At 39.0% G+C, this 22,768-nt stretch overlaps 1 protein-coding gene across 1 annotated transcript in view; it reads left to right on the top strand.

Annotated features, from left to right (window-relative positions):
* The first annotated feature begins 766 nt into the window (after nt 1–766).
* Nucleotides 767–22,768, top strand: part of PCMTD1 (protein-L-isoaspartate (D-aspartate) O-methyltransferase domain containing 1) — a 67,473-nt gene continuing 45,471 nt past the window's right edge. Inside the window, exon 1 of the mRNA XM_046641580.1 lies at nt 767–895. The gene's annotated coding sequence lies outside the window, so the exon portion shown is untranslated. The remainder of the gene's footprint in view (nt 896–22,768) is intronic.

The following is a 22,768-nucleotide window of genomic DNA, read 5'->3' as shown; positions in this document are numbered from 1 at the left end:
GACAGGAACTTCTGGGCATGCCATCCGCGGCGGCCGGAAGCACACAATGTGTTGAACGCAGAGCACACGTTAGCCTAGCACTGACAGCCCACGTCCCGGGCCGGGCCGGGAGAGGGGACACTCAGAAAGGCGGCGAGGACCGACGCCACACGGGAAACACGCGGGCCTGGCGGCGAAGGCCCTAGCAAAGGGGGTTGGGGGAACTTCCAACGCTAAGTGAACACTTTAAAGTGGCACATTCTGGAGAAAAATCCCTGGCTCCTCAGATAAAGCGGTGAGCACTCTCCACAACAGCCTCAGTCGAGTTACCCCGCGGGGAAGCACCCTCAAAGATACTTCGACACCGAGAGGCCCTGTGCCGGGGCGCAGCGGAGCTCAACAGCACTCCCAAGGCGGGGCTTCTACCCTCAGCTGCCCCTACGCCACCGCTGACCGTCTCCTGTCCACTCACTCCAAGGAGAGTCCAAACACGCAAAACGAGGTCGCATTTCGAGCCTCCGCTCTCGCAGGATCTCTCCCAACCGCGGCCGTGTCCAGGCCTTGTGAAGGCCTCGCGTTGTTAAGGCCTGGGGGCGGAGCGATCCCATAGTGGGCGGAGCCGGATGGGGGGCGTACCCAGGCCTTGTTGACTTCGGGGTCCTGGCCAAGAGGCTCTCGCGCCCGCGGCTCTCTGCGCATGCCTAGATCCCGGACGACTCCGAAGGCCGCGACGGTCCGGCTACCCCAGCCGCAGGTCCGGGTTCCGCCCCTCCCCCCGGCGGCGGCGGCGGCGGCGGCGGCGGTGCGGCCGTGTTGTTGTGGCGGTGGCGGCGGCCGGCCGCCGCGGAGCTCTCCGAGTCCTAGCTGCTGAGTCTGCGCGCTGCTGCAGAGGGCCTGACCCACCGCCTCGCCGCAGGTAACGCCGCCGCCTCTGGGCTCGGGGTCGTGCGGGTCGGCGTGTCCCGCGTGTGGGGTCGGGCGTGGGGGGGGGTCAAAGGAGGACGGGAGGTCGAGGGCTGGCGAGTCGAGGGGGCGTCGAAGGGGGCTGGGAGGTTGGAGGCAGGGGGCCAGGGGTTGGGATCCAGGGAGCCGGAAGAGTCCAAAGGGCCTGGAGGTCGGGGACCCGGGAGTTGCGGGGGCGGGGGGGGGGGCTCGAGCTGGCTGGGAGGTTGGAGGTTGGGGTTCAAGGGGCCGGAAAGGCTGAAGGGGCCCGCAGGTCGGGGACCGGGGAGTTGAGGGGGGGTCGAAGGAGGCTGGGGTTCTCGAGGGGGTCTAGGAGGTCGGAGGTCGGGGTTCAAGGGCCGGGAAAGGCCGAAGGGCTGGGAGGTCGAGGGCGAATAGGGGGTTCGAAGGGGCCGGAGGCCGGGGTCCAGGCGCCGAAAGGGGCCGGGCGCAGACCTTCCTGTGGTTCTGAGCCACTGCCTGCCCGATGCGGCCGTCCGCGGCCCCCCGCGGCCCCTTCGGGCCTTTCAGATCCTCCCGCTGACTTTCTGTTGTTGTTTTGATTGTGAAGGAAGGGAGTCCAGCCTACGTAGGCTCAGAGAAGCCTTGGGGGCTGGGAAGGGACTTAAGAGGCTACAGTAGGCGCTAAACATTTTCTTACTTTCTGTTTTTTGTTTGAGCGGTTACTACTGTTTAAGTGCGCTGCCAGTCCTCAGGGTATTTCACACCGGCGAAAAGAGGACCCAGGAGTAGAACCGGAGGGAGTAATTTTGCAAATCTAAGATATTTTTCTTTTAACTTATAATTCTGTGTTTTTGTATGTCCTGTTTTTAAAATTGAGAACTCATACTATGTTTTTAAAATTACAAGTTGGAAGAATTTGGGTACGGAGGAGAGGGTATGGTTTTACCAATAGTTATTTTCTCCCGTTATTTTTTTAAGTTACAATAGTATTACGTGCTCTTTAAGAAAAAAATTAATCAGCCAAACAATGAAGACCTCTGTCGTCGTCCTTCCTGCTCCTCCCACCCCCCTCTTTTCCCTGTCTTACTACCCAGGGTAACCAGTCTTCAGATGCGGTGTTTGGCCTCAGGACTTTTTTCTGCATATAAGTATGTTTTAAAAAAAGTTGGGGTCATCTATAAGTGTATAGTTTTCTTAGCCAACAATACTCACGGAAATCGCTCCGTTTTATTACATGCCTCATTCTTTTTAAAAGCTACATGGCCGTGTACTTTTTTATTGCTGAACATTGTCTCCATTTTTTTCCCTACTCTCTTAGCTTTTAAATAGCTTTTAAAAAGGATTGCAAACCACTATTTTGAAATACAGTGTGATAAAGCTTTCAGAATGTCTAAGGCTCGTTGGGGATACTTACATATTAGGCGAGTTGAGTAATATGTTTACACAGTGCTTAATCGTAGCTTACACGAAGGCTTGGATGACTTCATAAAGCAGGTTACGAAAATAGTTTACTTTCTGTTTTTTTAAGTGCATTTTTCAAAGTAAATTTAAATTCTAAACGGTTGATTGAAAACAAATTCAGTTCCTTAAACATGAACTGTGTGTGAAGAAGAGCTAGTGGCTCAGAAGTTTGTATTTTAGACAGGTGGAAAAAAAACCCCACAACCCAAAAAACAGCCAGGGATTAAATATTTTGGTAGTGAACCGTAGGAAGTAAACCATAAGTGGAAGGATGATACTACATTGCTTACTATTAAACAAGATAGAAAGCTAGGAAATCTCTCTCAGGTTGTGTATTTCTGTGTGCAGAAGAGCTGGAGGCTTTGTTGACTTAATCACTGACTTGTATTTATTAAAAATGTACTGTGTGTTCATCTTTGTGCTAGCCTCCGGGGAAAACATATAACTGAGTAAGATCATCACAAAGAGCAGTCTAGTTCTAAACATGTATGGCCTGAAATCTTAGGCTCAATTGTGTAGCATTTCCTATTTGGGGAACTGTGTTTAAAAGGAATCAAAAACATCCATGGCATTTTATTTATCGTTGCTGATAATTACATGCCATTTGTTATGTATTTCTCACAACAGCTTAGGTGGCGTTTTCCCCATTCTCTAGATTAATAAACAGAGGCTCTGAGAGATTAACTAAACTGCTCAAGATCACATTGCGTTTTTAGTGGTGGTGACTACCTTAGATTCAGGCATAGTTAATTCAAGAACCTGCTTTTTGCTCTGCCATGCTGCCTCCCATTAATGAAAATTGCCTTACAAAACTGTTGATCTTAGAGTTTCCTTCTCTTTTTTAGCTTGGAAATGTTCCTTACAAAATAGAGACGTGGATATATCATATGCACTGAAAAATAATCTAAAGCATAAATAGTGTGAAATTGTAATGGTATCTTTTGTTTTTGATGTTTGGTGACCTGCTTTTTTTTTGTTTTTGAAGATTGGCCCGGGGCTAACAACTGTTGCCCATATTCCTCTTTATTTTTTTTTTCACCCCTCCCCAAAGCCCCAGTACATAATTGTATATCCTTGTTGTAAGTCATTGTAGTTCGTCTGTGTGGGATGCTGCCACAGCATGGCTTGATGAGTAGTGTGTAGGTCCACGGCCAGGATCCAGTCCAGAGAACCCCTGGCTGCCGAAGCAGCACACAAACTTAACCACTGGGCCGGCCCCCTGTAATGGTGTCTTTTTAGATGAGGTTTCTGGTGATGTATTATCAAAATATTAAATTCCTTAAACTGATGCCATTAACCAAGAAGATGGGGGATTGTGTTGATTTAGTCACTCTACTTGATGTCATGGCAAATTTGGATATCTTGGTAAATTGTAGCTGTTACAGGTGCTTTTATTCCTTGTAAACTTGGATGGATAATCTCATTTCATTTAACATTATTTTTATGAACCTAATTGCGCTCTTTGTAAACTAATTAGATGAAAAGAGTACAGAGAGGGCTTTAAAAAGATTGTAATTTGCCTATTTCATTTTTGGTATTTTTTAGACTCTTAAAAATGCATAGAGGCCGGCCTGGTGGCACAGCGGTTAAGTTCGCACATTCTGCTTCAGCAGCCTGGGGTCTGCCAGTTCAGATCCTGGGTGCGGACCTACATGCTGCTTATCAAGCTATGCTGTGGTAGACTTTACACGTGTAAAATAGAGGAAATGGGCACGGATATTAGCGTAGGGCCAGTCTTCCTCCTCAAAACAGAGGAGAATTGGCAGCAGATGTTAGCTCAGGGCTAATCTTCCTCAAAAAAAAAACATGCATCATGACAGACAATAGAGTATGTGGCATAATATTATGGTATATTAACCTGTTTCAGTTTTCCAGCAGATGTGACAGTTATGTAGTTTAAAGAAATGTGGCAAATACTGAAGTTAGTAAAGTATGATCAATTGTACTATGTATTTGAGAAGAAACTCACATATAGGCGAATATTTGAGCTTTTATTTTTGGCAGTTATTAAGGATGGTAATTGGATTCACATCTAAATGGCATATTGGCCATCGATTATCTCTTGGACAACTAACACTGGATCTGAGTGAGTTTTATAGTTGTGGGACACAAAAATGTTCAGTATCAGATAGATGTGTTTAGAATATGTTGAGATCTATTGACTTTCAACTGTCGGAGGGCGAGGAATCCAATGCTGTGTGTATATTTTCAAAAATTAATAAGAGAGATTTTATGGCTGATAGGAAGAAATAGAAAATTCATTTTCCAGTTTAGCCTGAAGATCCTTTAGGGGACATATATTCATGAGTAGTCAGAAATCAATAAACTATTTAAGTTCTGTGAATGATAACAAAAGAAGCATCATGTATGATCTAGAGTTTAAAATCTAGTTGGGGTTTAAAAACTAACAGTATAAAACAGCTATTGTGGAATTGCATTAAAGGACCTATTCCCTGATAATTCGATTTCTAGGGAGAAACTTGTTAAGTTGAAAGAGAAGCCAAAATAGAGGGAGAAATCATGAGAATTGGCAGTTGAAGTAGACAAAGGGAAAAGGGGTTTCCTCAAAGAGTGGGTAATCAGTAGAGTCAATTGTGTGGATGAGTGTCAAGGAGTATGAGAACTTAAAAGTTATAGTTCTTTGAGCTTTGAGATACTGAAAAAATATCTAATTATAATAATTATCTTGTATTAGCTGTGTCCTGCTGGGGGTTGAGTTGCAATAATTAACACTTTTCAGTAACTTGCAGGCTCTTAAGTACCTATAATCATAATATCATAAATCAGCTCCGCTTATAATCTAAAGTTGCAGTGAGCATCTGAAGAGCTGTGGAATATGAAGTGCTGTGAAGTCCTGTCTTCTCTCTTACTTCTACAAGCCGGTACCTCACACTTGTCCTTCTTGTGCCCTTTGTTTATTTTCTCATCTCACTTCTTAAATACAGGTGTTCTCTTCGATTGAGTTGTGATCTTCGCTTTTAAACCTGTATTTTCTCCTTTCTAATCTCGCACAAACCCATGCTTTCCACTGTTTATTCCTTCCTTATTGCTGAGGCCCCAATTCCAGCCTCATTTTCTTTCCTAAGTTTCAGACTTCCCTTTTCTTGTTGTTCTCTTTGATAAAACTCTTGAAGCGGCTGTCATTTTATCTTGAATCAGAATTAAACTGTTTCCTTTGCAAATGTAGTTTTCTTCTCTCATTTCCTTGTTTACATTAATGATCTTAATGTTGTCTTTGTCATCTAGGCTCAGAATCAAAGGTCACCTTTGATTCTTCACTCTCCCCTTTTCTCTCAGAAAGAATTTCTTTGCCGTTTTATTGCATTGTGGTGCCTGATTCTCCTGCCTCTTTTCCATTTTCCCAGCAATGAAGTACTTTTAATCCCTTTGCCTCAACTGCCATTAACAGGAGACATACCTAATCTCTAGGTTTTGCCATTCATCATGCATGCTGCTATCAAATTAATTGTCCCAAGTGCAGCCCTGATCACGTCATTTTCCCTGCCTGTCAGAAACAAACAAAAAAACCCAAAACACTTCTTGTTACTTATGTCAGCCACTGTGCTGGATCCTTTGTTGTCATTTGGTCTTCATAATAGTTTTATGTTGTAGATACTAATATCTCACTTTATAGGTGAAGAAATTGAGACTTCCTGGGCGTGAAGGAGTTGCTACTAAGTAGAGGAACTGGAATTTGAATCCTAAGCCTGTCTTTCTTCCACAACTGTGTTCTTGACCACTGTGCCTCCACTGAGTGGCTCCTGATCAACTCTGGAATAAAGTCCTTATTCCTCAGTGTTGCCTTTCAAAGCTGCGTTATTTGGCTCCAGTGTTCCTTTTCAAATTTATTTCTTGTTTTATTCCAACTTAAGTTTACATTTTTTCTCTTCCAAAAAGAAACGAACTTTTTGGTTTCTCATGCATTTCCTCTTGGAATTTTCTCCCTTTCCCATCCCTGCCTTTTGAAATCCTCTAAGGAAAAGGCTAGCTCATACACCTTATTTCCCTAAAGCCCCTTCCCTGTCTGTATGGTAGTGAGGTCTCCTCTCATTCGTTTGGTTGTTTAACCTCTTGATAACTTTCTACTCTGAATTTGTTTTTGAGTACTCTTAATGGTTGTAATTGGATTATAAAATCCTTTAATGCAGAAACCATGTCTTGCTGTTCCTTTTATCTCTCAATGGATGCTCAGGAAATATGTGTGAACAAATACGAAAATGATCACTTGTCACCTGCACCTTTAATGGTATTAAATAATACTTGATTTTAGTTGCTGAATGATACACAAAATAGTTTATTGGAGTTTTAAATTCTGTGTATGTAAGAAAACCAGATTTTCTTGTTGTAGGCTATCAAATGAGTTCTTTATTTTTGGATCGATTACTATGTAATTATAAATTGTTTATTTTAAAAAGTTCACTCGTCTTTTTCTGTATGCACATGTCTGAGTTATTATATATAAAAATTCCTAAAATTTGTGGTTTGACATTTGAATTCTTTTTCATGCTGTTGAATTAAACACATTTTCAAATCAACTATAGTATTGTCATACACTCCGTGGCCTCACAGTTTCTTCTCTGCTTATATGGATATGAAAGAGAGAATAAAACTGTGCCTATAGTTCAGGGTCGTTTTATTCCTCTTGGTGATATCAGGAAGCTCCAGCTGTATGACCAGCTGAAACGCGCTCACACAGATTATATATAACTCTTTGCTTCCTTAAAAATTTATGAAAATTTCAGACGTATTTGAATTTATCAAGGTTAATGGTTACCATGCAGAGATTACAATTTTATATTTGTCTTATATCTGCCTTTGCATCCTATATTGTATAAAAGTTTAGCCACTTAAAAATTAATTCTTGCTTTATTAAGGAAAAGTATAATCTTTGCTGTTAGGAATTGGGAATGTAAGATATCTTGGTGATGGTGATAGGGTGAAACATTTGAGATTTCTTTCTGGAGTGCTAAATGCGTGATTATAGAGGAGTGAGATTAATTTTCAAACTAATCAGTTTGTCAGTCTGCCTGCTCTCAACTTTATAAAGTATTAAAGTAATCACAAGTACTCTGAAGACAGAAGTTTTAAGCAAGTTTAAAATAATTTACTGATTTTAAAAATAGGTAATATAGTCAGTCACTTGGTTCAAATTTTAAGTGGTACAAAAAGTTTTATAAACTGAAAATGTCTCCTCCTCAGCCTTCCACTTTCCCCAGCTGGAGGTAGCCACTCATTCATGGAATGATATAAAAGAAGCAGTTTATTTGGATACAAGTAAATATGAATAGATACAGTACTCTTTCCACTTATATAAAGATGAGGTGCACTGTGAACAATTTTTCACTTAGTATATCTCTAATGTTCCATATCAGTAGATAAAGAACTTTGTTCTTTTGAAAAACTTTTTTGCAGCCTCAAAGTGTCTGCTACATATAGCTACAGACATAGATTGTATATAGTTTATTTAACCATGTTCCTGACTGATGGGCGTTTAGATTGTTTCCATTTTTTACTATTTTATCCATTGAGGCTACACTTTGAGGGAAGAGAAATAAAAAGTAGATCTTTCCCTGTAAGGGAAAATAAAATTTGAAAACTGAAATGGATGTTTCTTGGTGGGGAATGAAATGGCTTCCTTTTCTGGCCTGATGATTAATGGGTAAGTAAACAGAGAGAAGGATGGAAATCATGCGAAGATGCTTACTTAGAATCCATAGTTGACAACTGAATTGGAAGCGTAGGGTTGGTAGTGGTGATTGGTAGCAGCGTCTATGACCAGTTGTCTGCTCTGGGTAGGGGTTAGCACTGAGTGTGTTTGGAAGTTCGCTGTGTAGAAATGATACTTGATATGTGGAAACTCTGGAACTTTGGTCTTTAATAGTATATTTAGCATAGGAAATGTGTTGAGGGGATGAACTAATCCCTGTGTATCATCTCGAAGCAAATGTCATGACCTGCAATGTAATATATCTTAGGTGTTACTAATTTTTTTTTATTATTGTGTGATTGAAGATAAGATTTAGACTACTGAAATAAATGAAGTTAAATAAATTTCTCCTTCAGCAAACCTCTCTCACCCACATCTGTTCCTCATTGGTTGCTTGGTAATAGTTTTTTAATAGTGTGTTGTGAATCCCTTCAGACTTTTATGTATAAACAAAAATAGCATATTTATGTATCATAAGAATATCAGAATCCTATTGAATAACAACTAAATGGTAAGAATGATAAAAGTCAAAGTCATATGGAATAATAGGTGAATAAGGTGATGGTGGGATAATACAAGATAAATAGTGAGTGCTCTTTGATTTCTTCAGACCTAGAGTACTATAAATACAGAGTATTATTGTGCAAAGTGTAATAGCTACTTAGGTTCTGTAACTGGTCTATCAGGTTACTCCTAACAAGTCATTTGAGGTTTCCCAAGCTGTGCTTTTTTTTTTTAAGTAGTAATATTGGCTTACTGAATTTTAATGTATTATCTTTTCTTTGTCATTTTCCAGTCATTCTGTCCTAAATACAGGATTTGGGGGTTTTCCTGATAGGCATCAAAAAATTAGTTTTTAGATGTTTGATAGATATGTCATTTCTTTTTATGATGGTACTCTATATGCTCCCTAAGTCCATATGGGTTAGACTTTTTTTAACAGTGATTCATTTGCATGGAGTCGTTTCTCAACACCTGTAATTCTTTTTTGGTCACTTACACCCTACTAGTCATTGTAGAAATAATACATAAAATGTCATTTGTTTTTGCTCTTTTCCCTTGTGTAATAGTAGTAAGAATTCATCGTAGAAAGACTAGAAAATATGGATAAAGAGGAAACATCATGAAGAATGTTATCACCCAGGGGTGGTGTATCCTCTAGTTGATTGTGAGAGACTTCTGTGTTAATGAGAACACCAACTCATTAAGAAAAGCCTACCTTTATAAATCCTGCTGCCGTATAAGGCAAATAGATTTGGTAATGCAGTCATGGAAAATGTGAGTGCTTGAGTTTTCTTTGACCTGGATACCTTGTTAGGTGACCAAGTCTGTGTTAGGGCCTGACTTAGCATGTCAGGTGATTTGTGCTCATGTACCGAGCACTTGGTGGTTTAGCTGTTGGTGATGGAAGCCACAAGTGTGTGGGTGGATGGATCAGTGAGTGCACCTCTATGACTGCTCCTAGATTAATAGTTCAGAGCTTTTATTCTGACTTTGTGTCTTATTTTTGTACTCCATCTTTAAAATACTGGACCTTAAGTTTATTAGAAAGAAATATTTAGAAATGCCATAGCTCAAAAAATAAACAGAAAACTATCTTTGTTTTACCGTATTTAGAAGGATGGTCTATTTTATCCCTGTGACTCCTATAAGTCCTGATGCTCTCAGTAATCATGTTTTCATTGTAGTCTCTTAATGCCTAGAGTAGAGTTTTAAATTCTTGGTCACCTTGATACTCAAGTATAAGAGCAAATTTTGGAACACATGAAGATAGTCACTATAATTTTAGTTTCAAGGGAGAGCCTGGCAGTGGCCTATAGTGACTTAACATATATTATAAATCTCATCCTAAAAGAATTACTTCAAATTCTTCTAAACTGTTTTAATGGACTTGACTTTTTCTCCTGCAAATAGAGTGGTTGAACCTTTATTCTTTAATGAACCAGAGAAATTAGAAATGGAAAAAGAAAAATTGAGGTTTTTCTACAGTGATTTATGTAACTATCTGTGTACTGTAACCATTCATGAAATTGATTCGGTTCTAAAGGAAAGGGAGGGAGATAACCATGGACTTAAAGTAATTGAGCTATGTCATTGTTCATGTTAAAAAAGCTTTATATAAGCTTTCTTTTTCTTGTTAAGGACTTGTTCAGCTATCACTGTCAATTTTTGCAATCACTGGTTTATTGCACCCAGGTAACAATAAAATGCAGTTCACACTAATTAATAAAGTTTATATATATGTGGATATACGTATCCACATACATACGTATACACACATATACATATGGACATCTGCAGTGCACAGCTCCAGGAAGCACTCTTCATGTAGAATGTAATATTATTGACATTCCCTGTACTGCTTCAGGAAAAATCACACTGTTATTGTGAGAATGGTGCTTCCTGGAAATTGTGTAATACAAGACACTAATCTCTTTGGTGCTTTGACATTTTCACATTATCTTTACATTTATTTACTCTTCTCAGCAGTTTTGTCAGAGGCAGGTGGGTATCATTATTCTCCTTTTATAGATGCATGAACTAATTTTAATTACTGTCTTTTCCTGAATTTGCTTTGTTTTTTGTAAAATGATGATCTATAGTGTTTAAGGACATAGGATTTGGTCCTTAACCACGTAAGACCTAGAACTTAACCCCAGTTCTGCCTCTAAAGCAGTTTACTTAATCCCGTTCCTTGCTTTCCCTCCCTTGAAAATTATACCATTACACAGAGCTTTGTTAAGATTAAATGAGTTGATGTTCTTAAAACAGGACAAAGCTTTATGTGCAGTAAGTGCTCGACTAATGATAGTTGCACTAGTGATACAGATAATAATATTTTATGAGTCATACTGCTTTTCAAAGATATGAGATCAGCCAACACTTGGCAGAGAGTGAGGGATCTAACCCAGCAGTAGTATCTGTTTAACTAGAGGCCAAACTTGGGAGCAAGCTCACCATCGATATTGTAGGCATGGAGCCAGGAATAAAAAACAAACAAAAAACAAAGCCTAGGAATAACAAGGACGGTGATTGCTGTGCAGTCAAGGACAGGCTGTGGAGCTACATGAAGCCCAACATAGTTGTGTGTAAAATGAAGCAGATTTCAATCTTCTGGTCACACAATAAGGAATGAGAAATTACTGCAGTGAAAGAGGAAGACAAGAGTTCTAAATTGTGAAGTACTGCACCTTTAGCCCCAGAGGTATTCCTGACTTACCATTATCACTAATGTTCCTCATAATGATTTGGAGCCACCAAGAAATGGTCAAATTATGCTAGGTATTCTCTGAGATTGTAGAACTGATACACCATAGAAAGACTTTTGTTAATTTGTTTTCAATCTTTGAAACTTGAAGAGATTTCTTTCAGTTATCTGTAGTGTTAATTCTTTTTAACCTCAATAGTGCTAGGTAAACATTTTGCTAAATTTAAATATGTACATTATTTCATTTAATTCTTAAAACTGAAGTATAGTTTATAGTAAGGTTAATGGCTAGTGGTAAGGTTAATGGTGTTTTAAGGTAAAGGCCAGGAGTTCAGACCTTCAAAAATATGTTTGCTTATTCATATAGTTCAATGTCAGCTTCCTTCCTCTTATATCCTTTAGTGCTTTCTGTTGTGTTATTAAAATCAAGTCCTCCTAAATGTGTTCATATTCTTTTGGCTGGTGTATCTTCCCATTCATTTTTAGTGATACACAAAAAGCATTTACCTGCAGGGTAGTCTATTTTTAAAAGGGTGTTCCCTCTTGAAGCCAACTTAGAATCATACTACATTAAAGTTTGGACAGTTTTGAATCTGCTGCAAGTACCATGGTGTGTATCAACAGCTAAGAAAAGGTGTGGACCATCTTCTACAGGGTCTTACTCATGCTGAACTGAGTTTTTGTGAGCACTCAGGATGAATCTGTATAGTAGCTTTCCACTATCCTGAGAGTAAGGTCAGGAATTAAGCAAAACTGAGCCCTAAGCAAGGGCTTAAGCTTAAAATTTCTGTAGGCACAGTTTTTCTCAATGGTGTAAGATATTAAAAATGCTGGAAACTTTTGTGATACTGTGTTCAAGGGTTAGGACTGGGCATATGTTTTCTTTTGTAAGAAAAAATGATTACATGGTTTAATAGTAACTAAACCAAAAAAGGGTTATTTGTTGCAGTGTTTCCAGTTGATACTTCAAATTGAGTTGCAGGGTCTTCATAAAGTTATTGTATAGCTAGTCTATGGTATAGTTAGTGTTGTTTCAATAGGAGGGCTTTGGGCTGTCTTAAGAATGTGACTATACATTATATATAAGAGAAAATTAATTTCACGGTCTTTCAAAGAATAAGAACATATCTCTTGCCACTGATTATCCTTGTGATCTCTTATTTCCTTTCCTGTATTTTGGCTGAGAACTGAGAGAGACGGGGATGGATTTGGGCTGCAGATGTGCACATTTAAGTTGGATTTGTTTGATTCCCTATGGAGTAATGTTCTGCTGGAGAGTAGAGGGCAAGTAAAGTTTGGGTAGTGTAATAGGCAAATAATGACCTGCACCACCCCCAAAAAGATGTTCATGTTTTAACCTCCAGAACCTGTGAATATGTTACCTTATATGACAGAGGGGAATTAAGGTTGCTGATCAGCTGACTTTAAGTTGGGAGGACTATCTTGGATTACCCAATGATCCCAGTGTAAACACAGGATCCTTAAGTGCAGAAGAAGGAGGCAGAGTGAGAAGGACTCAGCCAGCCATTGCTAGCTTTGAAGATGGCGGAAAGGGTCATGAGCCAAGGAAAGCAGACGGACACTAGATGCTCGAAAATGCAAGAGAACAAACCTCCGTAGAGCTAGAAAGAAACTTTGCTTACGTCTTGATCTTAGCCCAGTGAGACCTGTGTCAGACTTTTGACCTTCAGAACTGTAATACAGTGAACTTGCGTGGTTTTAAGCCATTATGATTCTGATAATTTGTTACGTCAATGATAGAAAACTAATACAGGTAAGTATATTGTGACCATTTGATTCCTTAGGTAAGTGACTGCTGAGCAACCCTTTCCCCCAACAAAACATTAAGATGATATTTACAAAACTGATAAAACTAGTGCTACTGGTTTAAATGGAGGTAGCCTTGAATCCTGCCAGGTGGGATTTCCTTTAATTTTTGCAGCATCCTGCAGGCACTTCTGCATTTCTGGAGCTTCTTCTTTTCTTTAATGATAAAAGTCGTATATTGGGCAGGTGAATTAAAATGATATATAAGATGCTATTCAAGTTGGGAGAACCATGGATTTAAAGTTAGTTACAGTAATCCTGCTAAAATTGATAAGGATAGTGACAGAACGGGATTTTCACTAAGAGGAATGGGAATAATTGAAGAGAGTAGCTAGTTGGAAAGGTGAAGGGCCATGTAGAAGGTTTTGGTTTCAGACATAGTAAATTTGAAGTGATGGTGGGAACTCCCTCCCCTGTGAAATTAATCTGGAAACTTATTAACTGCACTGGAAAATTTGTGCTGAAGACGAGGATAATTTTGAATCAGCAGAGCAGGAGAAGGAGGAGATACATCCCTGCCCTTAAATCTCTGAGGCAGTATGTTAGAGGAAGGCGGGGACAAAATTAACAGCTATTTAAATTGCTTTTCTGACAGACAGAAGCTGGGAGTCCTTGTGAATTTGCTACGTGGAGTCTTTCCAGTTTGGGCAAAGAGTCTTGTACTTGAAGAAGTTCTACCTACCCTTTGTTCTCAGAAGGAAAGAAAGATTATCCCTGTGCATTCACTGTAAATACACAAAAATGAATTTCCACACTAGGCTCACCAGCTGTAAAAAAATGTTTGGGGAAATTACAGTAAGGTAGTTGGATAAAACAAATTACTAAAAATTACTATCTTTGGGAGTATTTTTGTTCCTCTAAAACACATACTTTCCCAACCAACATGCATAAAAATAAAACAAATGTTTATAGAGACATAAGGCTGTCTTTCTCGCATTTACCACTCTTTGCTGTTCTGTGCATTGCATTTTTAGTACAGTAGCAAAGAATGTGTGGCTTATTTAGTGTCATTTACTGTCACTTTCTTCCAAAATCATTTTCTGCTAAATGTGTGATATAACACATTTAGTGCCTGTTTATATATTTAGTTTTCCCTCTGTGTTCCTACAACTCTGGGACTGTTTTTTCCAATAAATATTTTTGGTGGTCTTTGCTTCTTTCAATTTGAAATGTCACTAACAAGAAGAAGTAACCTTTTACTATATTATCTTTGGCATTTGTTTAAAGAATTTGTCTTTGCTATTTCTCTGTTCCTTTATTCCTTTGTGGATTTCTATTTTTAGCCTGCTTACCATGCCTACATGAAATTTAATGAGTTTTTCAGTGGTTTTATTTTGTCCTTTTCCAGGTGTGCTAATAATCATTGAAGTCTGTAGAGGGGAAAGAAGGGCATCAGAAAGATCATGTACTTCAGTTAACAAGCTCATGCTTAAGCTGACTTCTAGACTGCTAGTAGATGAGGCCGCTAAGACATCCTCCTGTCTGAAAGTTAGACTCTGGTGGATTTCTTGAGCAGGAACTTAAGATGGCAGAGTTGACAGCTACTGTCCTCAGTACTCTTAGTCACTGTTGGCTGTCTAACTTTCTGCTGTGGTCAGGATGGACACTTCTCATAGCACAGAAAAGCTGGCGACAAGTGTTTAACAATTTGCCAAGAAAATAAGATAAAACACACCCAAATACTTACAAGTTAGAAAAGAAGGGGAATGTTGACCTGGCCCTGATGGCCTAGTACTTAAAGTTTGGAACACTCTCCCTTGGTGGCCCAGGTTTGGTTCCAGGCGCAGAACCACACCACTTGTCTGTCAGTAGCCATTGCTGTGGTGGTGGCTCACATAGAAGAACTAGAAGGACTTAGCTCTAGAATATACAGCTAGGTACTGGGGCTTTGGAGAGGAGGAAAAAGGAAAGGGTTAATGTTTGCAGGATATAGCAATTTAAGTCAAATCCAAGGGATTGTGGATGTTGAGGCTGGCAAAGTATCAGGATCTATTGTATTCTCAGTTCATATGATTGCGTAATTGCTTGTCCTTCATTTTCAGATTGACCTGAGTGTAGTCTCTGGGTTTTGGGATTACATCAGTCTAGCCGAAGCAGGAAAGAGAAACCACACAGTAATTTGAACAGGGAAAGTTTAATGTAAAGAATTATTAAATATAATGGGGTTGGCTAGTAAGTAAAGAGAGCTCTAGAGTGTAGGAGTAGATAAAAGGAGCAGCCACTAACCCTCGGGCTATGTTGATCACCCAAGGAAGAGGCCCACCTAGGGCTGAGATCCGGACCTGGTTGAGAGGGTGTGTGATTCATGGGATGCCAGGGAAGTTGCTGTGGTGCGTCCTTGATGGAATTTGCAAGAAATCTCTCTAGGGTACCAGGGAAAGATGTTAACAGAGAGGTGTTTCACTGGAGGCTCTCTTCTACACACTGACCAAGGGAGGGAGCTGGGGGAAGACTGGCTATTCACCACTGCAGGAGGCTGATGCTGGAGAACCCTTAGCCACTGTAGAGGTCTGCCAAGTAGGGCAGGTGATGGGGAAGCAAAAGCCCTTTCCTCCTGCAGTTTCTCTCTGGCCATCTACACGAGCTCTGGCGGAACATTACCCATCAGTTAGAATGATACAGGAAGTAGAATATTTTTTTTTCTTTTTTTTAATTGAATATTTTGACCTTATAAATTTAAGGTATACGTTGTGTTACTTTGATACATTTATATATTGTAATATTGTCTTTGTAGTGATATTTATCACAGTATATAATTACAGTACAGTGTTATTGTCTGTATTCGTGGTACCGTGCATTAGATCTCTCTGGCTTATTTACTACTTGTTGGAAGTTTGTATCCTTTAACAACATTAATCTTCCCCCACCACCATCCCCGTCCCCTGGTAACCACCATTTTTTACTCTCTAGAAGTGGAATATTTTTGATGTGTACTTAATCTCTGGTGGAATCAGAGCAATGTACTGTTGCTCTTTGCTTTTCTTAAAACATATCTCCCTTGCTTTTGCTTCCTTTGCCATATAGAAACTTTTCTTCTAGTGAAAATGATGCTAGACTCCTTTTGACTTAGAGACCAGTTTCTACTTTTGTATTTTCTACCCAGTCAGCTGATCTTGGCTATTTCTTGCCAGTTTCCTGTATTCTCTCACATTTAAATGTCAAGATGGAGTCATAGTCCTTGGACCAAATATTTGAGCACTGCTCCTTTCTTTTTACTATACTGACTCAGGTTAGTGGCTCTATCTACAGCTTTAGGAGCTACACTACACTTCTGGTTTATTTTAAATATAAGGGTTTTGTTGTTGTTTTAAAAACAGCAAAGACATTTTATCTTAGAAAAGGTGTCTCCTTTTGAGCTTTTATTTTATGTTGTATTGGAAAGAAACTCAACCAAGATGCCAGAGCCATGAATTCTGTCAGTATAACTTTGAAGAAGTAGTTTTGCCCTTTTCATGGCAGGGTGCACTAGATAATTTTAGAGTTTTCTTCTTTACAATTTTACTGATTATTTTTCTTGCTTCTCACAAATATGAAAGTGTTGTATTTTGTTTGGGTTTATAAGGCACAGGAAAATATATGAATTATGCCTTTGCTGTCATGGATACGAACTTTTAAATTTAAAGTTCTAGAATGAGATTTCAGATGTCAACAATAGTTTCTTTTTGACTAGCCCTCGTTTTGTCGCTATTGCCATAGTACTTCAGCTATACAGAATTAGAAAATGTAGTATACATGCCTATGTTGCTTTCAGGTTAATTTTCTGAACCCATTTTTTAAATCTCTTGAGCATTTTATCAGCTTTTGTGTACCTCCATATATACTTACAGTATTTGAAAAACTGTTTAAATTGTTTGTTCTTCTGTAGTTTAATATTACATTAATAATTCAGAAGAAAATCTGTTGAATTTCTTTCCTCCTCGTGTGTTTGTGTGTGTCTCTTTCTTTGGGTGTGTGTGCATATTTTCCTATTAATCTGTTTCGCATCCTGAAGACACTGAAGTGTCATCTCTTCTACCTTTACTGGGGACTCTGGCACGTCTACTGCAGTCTTCTCTGCTCCCCAACTTACCTATAGTATCATTAATTCAAACTGTTGAAAATTACTTGTAGGTTTAAATACTTTATGATAATACTTTGGGTATCACAGGTTTACCAGTCTCTCACTATTACATTCCTTGTTGATTTGCTTTTATTTTGAACTCCTGGAACATTTTCCCTGCGTTTTTTTTTTTTTTTTTTTGATGTTGTATCACCAACTAATTGTACGCTGTTTAACACTTTTGTCTCTTCTGCCGTGAAATATACCTCAAAGCAGGCTATATTCATATGGATTGGAGTATATAACTTGTCTAGTGCATAGGATATGGCTGCTGTTCTTTCCATATCTTAAATAATTGGAGAATTGAACTAAATTATTCATTAGCAGGGGTCTTGAATTATCTCTTCTTTGTTGTATAAGGCAGACTAATCTTAAAGGCAGATCAGACTGTGGGGTCTGTGTAACTCAAGTATTAGTCTCACTTTTTCATTTTTATTAAGTGAATGTCGTGGCAAAGGTATTTTATTCATTTGTTTAGTCTCTTTTTCATCATTTACTGATTGCTTCCTGGATATTAGGCCCTCTGCTAAGTGCTAGAAATAAACAGATGACTAGCATGTAGAGCCTTCCCTGGAAGGGGCCACAGTCAAGTGGGTGGGAAACAGGATAATCCCCTTGTGGAGAGGTGATGCAGGGATGTAGTCAAGGTGTTCTGAAAGCTTTGGAGAAAGGCATTGTTGACTGAATGTGTCCCTGCAAAATTTATATGTTGAAGTCCTAATCCCCAATGTAGCTGTATTTGGAGATGGGACCTCTAAGGAAGTAAAGTGAGGACAAAAGAGTGGGACTCTGATCCTATAGGATTAGTGTCTTTGTAAGAGAAACCAGAGAGTTCATTCTCTCTCTCTCTTCGCACACCCACCAAGGAAAGGCCGTGTGAGGACACAGTGAGAAAGCAGGAAGTGAATCCTCACTAGAAACTGACCATGCTGGCACCTTGATCTTGGATTTCTAGCATCCTGTACTGTGAGAAAATTAATTTCTGTTGTTTAAGCCACCCAATCCAGTCTATAGTGTTCTGTTATGGCAGCCTGAGCTGACTAACAAAGGCACCTAAGGGTTCTGGGGTGGACCTACAGAAGATTTTTAGAAGGAGGCGGGTGGGATTCCTCTCCTAGAATGGTTGAGAGAGAATTGTGAAATATTGGGTTGAGTGCTAGGCATCTAATAAATGTAGTAGTTATTTAGTAAGGTACTTAAATTTTAATAATAAGATAGACAAAATCAGGTTGTTGAGTTCCAAACAAAGGTTGAACTCATTACACTCTATCTGTGGATGCATATACAACTGCAGCTGTATTTGTAATACTGTTGTCAGGTCAGGTGGGGTAAGGGTGACAGTCTGGGAGGTTGAGGCATTTGTCCCATGACCTATTTTTCTGTGGAAGATGAAGTATAACTATTTGTTGAATGAGGAAGATCCGTCTTGAGGGGATAGTGGCAGTGGTAGTGAGTTTGCTGTGAGGAATGGGAGCCACAGGTCAAGGAAGACACAGAGGTATTGCTGGGTGCTATTGAAAATCCAGTTGAGATTGAGGAATGTGAATCTTTGGTGGTAGTAATCCAAGTAGTGGATTTCTTTCTTTAGTAACACTCCACAGTGTAAAAACTCCACTGAGAAGAATTGGATTGGTCCAAGATCAGGAGTTTGCAAGAGGAGTGAGGCGGAAAGTTAAAGCTAAAGTGAAGCCATGTTCATGGAACCTATTTGGTTTGGGAAGAAAGTGATATTGCTAGGTGTCAGCAAATTATGACCAGTGGGCTGAACCTGGCATGCTGCCTGTTTTTGTATAGCCTACAAACTAAGAATGATGTTTGCATTTTTAAATGGTTGAAAAAAAATTAAAAGAAGAGTAGTATATTATGATGTAAAAATTATATGTAATTCAAGTTTCAGTGTCCATAAATAAAAAATTTTTGAACAAACCATACTCTTCCATTTACATGTTGTTTGTGGCTGCTGTTGCTCTGCAAGCACAGAGTTCAGTATTTGTGATAGAAACTTTGACCCGCAAATCCTGAAATATTTACCCTCTGGCCTTTTACAGAAAAAGTTTGCTAGAGGACTGGATTAAATGTAGTGATAGGCAAAGAATGAGCAAATGAGATAAGATGTGACTATAGAATAAAATAGGATTCAGAGTTTGGACAGTGGATGAGTAGGTCCTCAAAGTATAAGGTGGTTGTTACCTTTGCAGCTTGAATAGTTCTTGAAGATGCCCAGGATGATGGTAGGAGTTGGGAAACAGAAAACTGCAATTGAGATGAAAGAGTCCCCACTAAAGATGGAAGAATTGCTACTCTAGTGTCTTCAGTATGGGGAGTGGGGACATTATTATTAATAGATAGGAAAATGTATTAAGAAATGAAAATGCAAAATGTATTTTCCTATACCTTTTCCAACAAGTTTTTTTTTTGAATGATCAATGTTTTAGGCCTTCGTTAACAGGGAAAAGTATGCATGTATATGTGTGTTTTCTATAGCTTTCTGTTTTATATATGTGTGCTTAGGTGTATATGTATTTGTGTGTGTGTGTGTGTATATATATATTTTTTTACTCATATCGTGAGTTCACACTGTTTCCTCCAATTCCATCCAGCATCACAGGGTATATCCCCAAGGTCTTTCCCCAATCTTTCCATGCTTTATTTTCCCTCAGAAACACCATAGAGCTGTTGAGATCTCATTGAAAATTGGCACTTGAAATGCAAAATATTTTATATGTATTATATATTTTTACTAGATACTGATTTTTATGCATTCGGTAAATATTTCTTGAAATAGGAACATGCTTTTTGTGATCGGATTAAGTAGGTCTATATTGAATAATAGAAACAGGTAACACCTAGGCACTTCGTATGTGTCAGGGACTATTAGCGGTAGTTTACATATATTGCCTCATACTTTCTCACACTAGTCCTGTAAGGTAATTGTTGTTAGTAATATTGTTTTTACCATGTAGCAGCTGAGGGCTAGAGAGGTGAATTATGTTTCCTGAGGTCACATAGCTAGGAAGTTGTAGAATTACGGTTCCAACTGGAACCCATACTGTATGAATGATTTTTTATTTAAGTATAATTTTTGCTCATGTTGAAAATAGCTCTTTCTGTTAGAGTATGACTCATAATGAATATACAACTTGATATGAAGTTATAATTTTTTTTTTCAATTTTTGTTTGTTTGTTTGTTTGTTTGTTTTGGAGGAAAATTAGCCCACAGCTAACTACTGTCAGTCCTCCTCTTTTTGCTGAGGAAGCCTGGCTCTGAGCTAACATCCGTGCCCATCTTCCTCTAGTTTATACGTGGGACGCCTACCACAGCATGGCTGCCAAGCAGTGCCATGTCCGCACCCGGGATCCGAACCAGCGAACCCCGGGCCGCCGAGAAGCGGAACGTGCGAACTTAACCGCTGCGCCACTGGGCCGGCCCCACAATTTTTTTTTTTATTGAGTTATTGATAGGTTACAATCTTGTGAAATTTCAACTGTACATTAATGAAGTTATAATTTGATATACTGATATCTATTCTGCAGATGATCCTTCTATGGGTAGCAAATGAGTAAAATAAAATTAAGTTATATTCCTGTTGATGTAAATCCTGTTGACTGATATAAATCCTACCATAATCTGTGTAGGTTCAGTCTAGATATATTTAATACATTATTATGTAATTTTTATGGAGTTGATGATAATTTATGAACTTTCCTGCGAAGAAAGTGAATAGCTTAGCGAGAATAAAAATAAAAGTCAAGTAGGAAAACAGTGATTTTTTAACTGACTTTTATTGTCTTTTTCCTGAAATAGTTTAATTTTCAGTATTTTTTCCTTACAGTCTTCAACAAGCTGTCCAAAGTCGTTTCAGTAATATTATTTACTTAACTATAAATAATTAAAATATTAAAGTGAAATTGGAAAGACTTTAATTCTTTTTAAAGGAAGCATTATGCTCACTTGGTTTAAAGAAATCTAAACAGAGGAGTAAATGAAATCTTTTTGGCCTTATATTCGTATGTTCTGATGTTCGAATAGATTTTTTCCTGTCTAAGAGTATTATATAACGACTTGCAAAAGTTAGATTTCTTTCTAACTTGGGTGATCTTAGACAAGGCAACTCCTAGGACTCACTTCTTTTTCTGTGAAATGGAGTGAGCGTGGAAGGGCAGCTGGTTCTAATCTAGCCCTCAGCCCACTTTATGGCCTGGAGTGTGACAAAAGGCGCTGCTCTTTTTTTCACATTAACCTCTCTCTTTCAGTCAGCTTATGTGTGAATGTGTATATTCTTCCTTTTGCTTCTTTGTACACTGTTCTTAGCTTTTCTTCTTGATACTTCTAACTTCAGGATTTACATTTATAGTTCTGTCTTAAGGAGGCGGTAACTTCACTAGATTTCAGAACTGGCACTGTTTTGTTTTCCTTTTTTTTGTCTTTTGTATTTAAAAATGAAAGTTTCAGATATGCTTTCTTTGTTACAGAAGTGAAAGTGAGTGAAGTATTTATTGGACATTTATATATTAGAAGCTTTGTATGCAGTGCACTGTTTACTCCTCACAAATTTATGATGTTATGTTTCCCGTTTTATAGATAAGAAAACTGAAGATCTCAGGTTAAATAATTTGCCTGAGACTGCACAGTCATTAAATGACATCTGACGCTTTATTTCTCCCTATTCATTCTTCCCTTGGAACCAAGAATACTAAGAGGGAGGAAAAAGGAAATGAGAGATTGAGAGAGAGGGAAAGAGATCTGAATTCAATGTCTTTTCACCTAAGAGAATGAAAAGTGTGCTTTTGAATTATGGATCAGGAGCCTCTGCAAATTGTTGTTTCAAGAGGTTTTCATGGCTTGACAGACTGGATTTGAATTGTGGCTCAGCTACTCATGAACTGTAAGCTTGTCTCTTGGTCTCTCTGAACTTTGGTCTCCTTTTCAGTAAAATGAGGTTGGTGCCTCTTCATAGTGGTATTGTGGAAAATAGAGCCCAGTGCCTGGTAGGTAGGAGGTACAGAGGAAATTGCATGTGTATGTTGTCACCACTAAAAAACAGAAATTAAGGTTTGTATTTATCATTGGTTGTAGAGTTAATTAGATGTTCTTGGCAGCTTTTGGCATGTGAGTAATGAACCTTAGCTTAGCCTATTCTTTCTTTTTCTTTCTTTCATAATTCTGTATTTATATTTCATCATAGCTATTTGTCATCATTGGGAAAAACTTTTTCCCTTTGTAGTTGCCTCCACGTTGAAAACAGCCTTGGTCTATGACTCCCATGACAAGATCCTTGAGGGCTTGAGGAAGAAAGATCCTTTGTTAATGCCCTCAAATAGTGTGTCCTCCTTTGGATCCTTAGTCTCCTTCCTCTCAAAGCTGGTTGAGTTTTGTCCTCACCTTTGCAAAGAAAGGAGCAGCAAGGAGCAATTGGCTGCTTGCTACTGGTTGCTAGGAGGGGAGGAAAGTGAGTTAGTATTCATTCTGTTCTCCTCCCACTCTGTGACATCTGTCTGCCATCTGTTTGCTTCCCACATCCTTTCACTTGTCTTTAACCTTCCATAAAACATCCCTAAGCTGCCTGAAAGACACCATAGT

The sequence above is a fragment of the Equus quagga genome, chromosome 16, assembly GCF_021613505.1.
Source record: "Equus quagga isolate Etosha38 chromosome 16, UCLA_HA_Equagga_1.0, whole genome shotgun sequence".
In the NCBI taxonomy this organism is placed as follows: domain Eukaryota; kingdom Metazoa; phylum Chordata; class Mammalia; order Perissodactyla; family Equidae; genus Equus; species Equus quagga.
Note: the sequence above shows the minus strand (reverse complement) of the source record. Positions and strands in the feature narration are given on the sequence as shown.